Below are 6,000 nucleotides of genomic sequence, written 5' to 3'. Positions count from 1 at the left end.
GGGCAGAGAGGTTTCAGGTCCAGACAGAGCTATTAAAACGTATTGTTAATGTGAGATCTTCCTTGAAGACTGAGGTCCAAAACGTACTGCAGAGATAATACAGTCTAAAACCACTTTAACCGCCCTTGTTCAATGATAGGGAATTCTGAGAACTGTAGTTTTTTGAGATATTTAGCCTCTCTGTCAGAGAGCTCTGGTGCCACAATAAACTACAATTCCCAAGATTCCCTAGCACTGAGCCAGGGCAATTAAAGCGGTCTCAAAGTGGATTATTTCTGCAGTGTGTTTTGGACCTGAGATGCAACAGTGAATTTGGATACATATGTTTTCAGCATATTTTCCTGCATACAGTTTGACCACCAGCATAACCTACCAAACCCCACTTTAAAGGGTGAGATATAAAGCAAGGTGTCATGTCAGGGTGAGGAACTTGTGGGTCTCTAGGTTTTCTTGTCTGTAGCTCTTTTTCATTCCTCACCACTAGTCATGCTGGCAAGGACTGTTGGGAGCTGCAGCCCACCAGCACCAACATGTGGATGGTGTCATGTACCCCACCCCTGCTATGTAGCACTTGATAGTGAAATTGCTCCAGGTTGTAGTCCAGACTTTGAAGAAATTATCCAAGGAGCTGAACCTACTTTGAGGATAGGATTCAGCCCCATCAAAGTTCAATTTAAAGATCTACAACTCCTGCTGCAATGTCAAAATATCAGAATGGAAACTTGGTTATCAGCAAAGCTTTGGGGGATGGGGCAGGGTGGGGTGGGGAAACAAGGTAAAAAGTTATGGAACACGTTGTTGTGCGACTTTAGATTGTTTCCGACTTACAGCAACCCTAAGGGGAACTTATTGTGGGGTTTTCTTGGCATTTTTCTTCACAGGGGGCCTGCCATTGCTATCCTTTGAGGCTGAGAGAGAGTGTGAATTGCCCAAGGTCACCTAGTAGGTTTCATGGCTCAGCGGGGATTTGAAACCTGGTCTCCAGAGCCATAGTCCATCATTCAAACCACTATGCTATGCTGGCCCTCATTATGGAACACATTGCAATAAGATATATGAAACATGTTATTCCAAATGCTATATTTCCTTTTCTAGCTTATAAAAACTCACAAGTATTCCCAATAGTGTACCATTTTGTAATGTTTTGTGTACATGTTAATGTTAGACATGGACAGGATTGCACTGAAAGCCAGCATGGTGTAGTGCTTTGAGCGTTGGACTGGTCTGGAGACCAGGTTTTGAATCCCAGCTGGGTCATATAAATCCACTGGGGGACCTTGGGCAAGTCACACTCTTTACATTTCAGAGGATGGCAAAACGCTTGCCAAGAAAACTCCATAATAGTTTTGCCTTAGGGTCTCAGTAAGTCAGAAATGACTTGAAGGAGCATAACAACAACAAGGATTGCACTACTACACAAAAGTACAGCCCATTATGGGGTGGAGTATTATCAGTATGCTGATGACACCCACATCTCCTTCTCCATGTCTCAGATTGCTGCAGTGACTAAGGAAGGCATCTCTCCTCTGAATGAATTTCTTAAGACAGTAATGGTTTGGATGAGGAAAAATAGACTTAAACTGAATCCTAATAAGACGGAGGTACTTGCCATGGGGATCCCTAATCCTGGTATGGAGATATGTCAACCAGTTCTGGACGGGGTCACACTTCACCTAAAGGACTGTGTTTGCAGCTTTGGGGTTTTCCTGGACTCGTCACTTCAGTTGTCATCACAGAAAGATGCGGTGGTCAGGAGTGCCTGCTATCAGCTTAGGTTGATATGCCAGTTGTGACCCTACCTGGAGCTGGGGGACCTAGAAACAGGTATATGTGTGCTGGTAACCTCTCGTCTCGATTTCTGCAATGTTTGGCAGCTTCAACTGGTCCAAAATATGGCAGCCAGATTGGTCATTGGTAAATCCAGATTCACCCAGACAACACCTGTTTTAAAATCCCTCCACTGGCTGCCAATTAGCTTCTGGGCACAGTACAAGGTGTTGGTTATTACCTTTAAAGTTCTACATGGCTTGGATTCAGCCTACTTGCAGGAACGCCTCTTTCCATACAATCCACCCCACACACTCAGGTCCTCTGGGAAGAACTTATTGCAGCCAAAGAAGATCAGGTTGGCTGCAACTTCCCAGCTGCCACTCCAAAAATTTGGAATGACATGCAAGAGGAGATCTGTCATATCACCTCTTTTGACTCCTTTAAAAAGGCAATCAAGATGGATCTCTTCCAACAGACCTTCCTAGACTGAGCTCCCACTAAAAAGAATCACCCCGTCCATCCCAAGTCGTCTCACTCCTATTCGCTATTTTTAAATTGTTTTTAACTATTTCTATTGTTTAATTTGTTATGTTGGGGGTTGGAGGGTTGGGGGATTGGGTAGTGCTGTTGATTGTTGTATTATATATTTAATTTTCATTGTAACCCACCTTGATCCGTACGGAGAGGTGGGATATAAATAAATATATCATCATCATCATCATAATTATGTTTAGCCCGATTTATTTCCAGGAAAATGTGGATCACTCACTTACCTAACAATAAAATCCCACTGAACTCATTGGACCTTACTTCTCAATTGCTATTGATTTATAAATAGGTAAATATTGGAAATATAACTTTTCTAAGCTCTAAATAATGTATCTGTTGTGTTAGACTGGAAAAGAGAGAAAAGGTTTTTCTTGGCAGTGTCAATATCTTGCCATGACTGTTATTGAAAAAGGACTGAACTCTTCAAATATTAATGTCAAAGTACTTAAATCATAATGAAGCCAACACTGTTCATAAAAGCCCTGGAGTTCAACAGCATTGAAACAGCCAGCTCATATGCACTTACCTGCAAGTAAAGCCCGCTGAATTTTAGACTGTCAGTTTGAAACATTTTGCATTGGAGAATCTTAAGAAGATAAAGCACTGTAAGGAACCCAAGACTCTGAAAGAAAAGAAAAATCTGCAGTAAATTCATCTTAGTGGAAATCAAGATTACTTATTTATGAAGCACATGAACGATTAGTATTATGTTGTAATATAAAATAATAGGTATCAACACTTTCATATTTTCAGTCTGAGTCTAAAGTACGTTCTGAGAAGTGTACACAACTAATTCAATTTAAAAAGTAGATATGTTCTTGGGCATTACTTCTATAGCAGAAAAACTGATACTAGTGTTATGGACTAGATGCGATATTTTCTGTGTATTTTGCAAAATTTAAATCCCTGAAGCCTGTATATTGGAAGATGAAATAAGTGTGACAGATGTTTTCATAGAGTAAAATGTAAAATGTCTGGGTGTCAGACAGCAAAGTATAAAAACATACTGTAGGCTTACTGTTTAATTCTGGGTATTCAGCTGCTTAACCCAAAGATAAAATAAACATAAACATATAATAAAGAAAGGGAGAGTCAAGACATGAGAGAAAACAGTGGGAAAACTGAAAAGGCATGCTGCATTGGTATGATATATGCTGAATTATACATGATATAGTCATTGGATGGCAGGTAGCCAGAGTAATGGAGGCCAGTTACACTCTCAGGTGATTGGTTGGTTAATGGACTTGTATAGATGGCCTATAAAATCTCATTTCCAACTGAACTGGAAAATTTTGGTGACAATAAATGGGGTCCAGTTAGACACATCTTTGATTGGACAATTAGATGCTGGAAATTACACAAAAGCTACCTCCCAAGTCCCAAGACGTTAAAGGTAGGTGGCTAATGACAGCTTTCAACAAGGTCATTTAGCTACCTCTGACTGCATCCACACTGCAGAAATAATCCAGGTTGTAAACATTTAGTCATCTCTGTCAGAGAGCTCTGAAGCGACAGCAAACTACAATTCCCAGAATTCCATTACATTGAGCCAGGGCAGTTAAAGTGGTGTCAACCTGGATACTTTCTGCAGAGCAGAGACTTTTTTGCTGCTGATGTTCTTCCTTGTTGGAAAGCACCCTTAAGATCCTAGTAAGAGATACAGAAAGTGAACAGCCTTTTTAAAGGTTATTTAAGCAATTATTGTAATGCCTTGCCTGTTACCAAGATATAACAGTTACCAAGAAATGACAAATGTTGGAATGTTTTGCAGAACCTGTGGAAAGGTATGATTTTTCTCCATGGATGCCCTTTAGAGAGAAAGCATGATATATAGAATTTCTCAACAGATGACTATGTTATAGTACAGTCAGCCCTCCTTATCCACGGATTTTTTTTATCCATGGATTCAAGCATCCACCACTTGAAAATATTCCCAAAAGTATAAATTCCAAATAGCAAACCTTGATTTTTCATTTTATAGAAGGGACACCATTTTTCTATGCCATTGTATTTAATGGGAATTGATCATCCATGGATTTTCTTATCCACTCGGGTTCCTGGAACCAAACCCCAGCAGATAACAAGAGCCCACTGTACTGTATAAGATGTTTGTTGTTGTTGTTGTTGTTTGGTTGTTGTTAACTACCCTCAAGTCAATCTGGACTCATGGCGACCCTGTGGACGAGACATCTCCAAGACTCCATATCCTCCACTATTCTTCTAAATTCTTGCAGATTCATACCTGTGACATGTAATTGACATGTTGCCCTTGTGGAGACTGTGATGCATCCAGAAGAATGCATTATGAAATTTCCTCCACACTGAAATCTTCAAGGGCACAGCTTTGTTATCTTGTATAAATTGTCTTGTTCCACTTAATCTCCACTCATTTGGATGAATGATTATGCTTTAGAAAATTTGAAAAGTATGATTCTTACTATGATTGGGTTGTGATTGTGTGCACTCACTTGTATGTCCCTGTATCTGCAATATTTTATTGATTGAAAGCAGCCTTGATTGTATTTTAACAATCCTTAGAGAAATTATATTTAAATAAATTATTTGATAAATCTCGGATATTTTTATATGTCATGGCTAATTTACCTCATAATCCTCATAAAATGGATAATCTCCTGTGCCAGGCCATACTGCAAGATGTTTATGGCCAGTACTAACATTAGCCTAAAAGTGAGGGCAGTCACCTCTGGTGCTGGGATGCCAGGAACAATGGTGTAGTGCAGTGGTTCTCAGCCTTTGCCTTTCCATATGGTTTCTACTTCAACCCCTAGAAGCTCTAGGCATAACAGTCTATGTTATAATGGGGCAAGAGCTTGCAGAGTCAAAAACCTGGGACTTTTTGATTGTCAGGGACTATGATTTCTTCAGCCACTCCAATTGGACTCCCACATTTCTCCTCTGAATTTAGCCACAATCCAGAGGCATCACTCTTGAGTTGCTAATTCTAACGAATGAATGAATTTATTATTACAGCACTGGGCCAGCACAACTAACTCTAACAAAATCAAGTGGACAGCTTTCAGAGATATAGAAGCCATATCAACTTCCCTAGGACTTTATTTATTTATTTATATACCGCTATTCCAAAGAGCATAGCGGTGAACAGCAAGTAAGCTAATTAGCAAGTAAGCTAATTTGCCCCCAACAGTCTGGGTACTCATTTTAGCGATCTCCTCGGAAGGATGCAAGCCTGAGTCGAGCTTGGGCCCTTTTGCTGGTCTTGAACTCGCAACCTTGTGGTCTTGAGTGAATGGCTGCAGTACAGGCATTTAACCACTGCGCCACCAGGGTAAATGCGACAGTCAGAAGTGCTTGCTATCAGCTTCGGTTGATACGCCAACTGCAACCCTACCTGGGCCGGGGGTACCTTGAAACAGTGGTACATGCTCTGGTGACCTCTCGGTTGGATTTCTGTAACGCGCTCTACATGGGGCAAACCTGGTACCAAACTTGGAAGCTTCAATTGGTTCACAACATGGCAGCTAGACTGGTCACTGGCTCTTCCAGGACCAGCCATATAACACCTGTCTTGAAAGATCTACACTGGCTGCCTATTCGCTTCCAGGCGCAATACAAGGTGTTGGTTATTACCTATAAAGCCCTAAATGGCTTGGGCCCAGGGTACTTGGAGGACCGCCTCTCCCCATACAATCCGCCCCGCGC

The sequence above is a fragment of the Sceloporus occidentalis genome, unplaced genomic scaffold, assembly GCF_023333645.1.
Source record: "Sceloporus occidentalis isolate IW3139 unplaced genomic scaffold, rSceOcc1.0.p SCAF_5, whole genome shotgun sequence".
Taxonomy (NCBI): Eukaryota; Metazoa; Chordata; class Lepidosauria; order Squamata; family Phrynosomatidae; genus Sceloporus; species Sceloporus occidentalis.
This window is presented reverse-complemented; position numbering follows the sequence as displayed.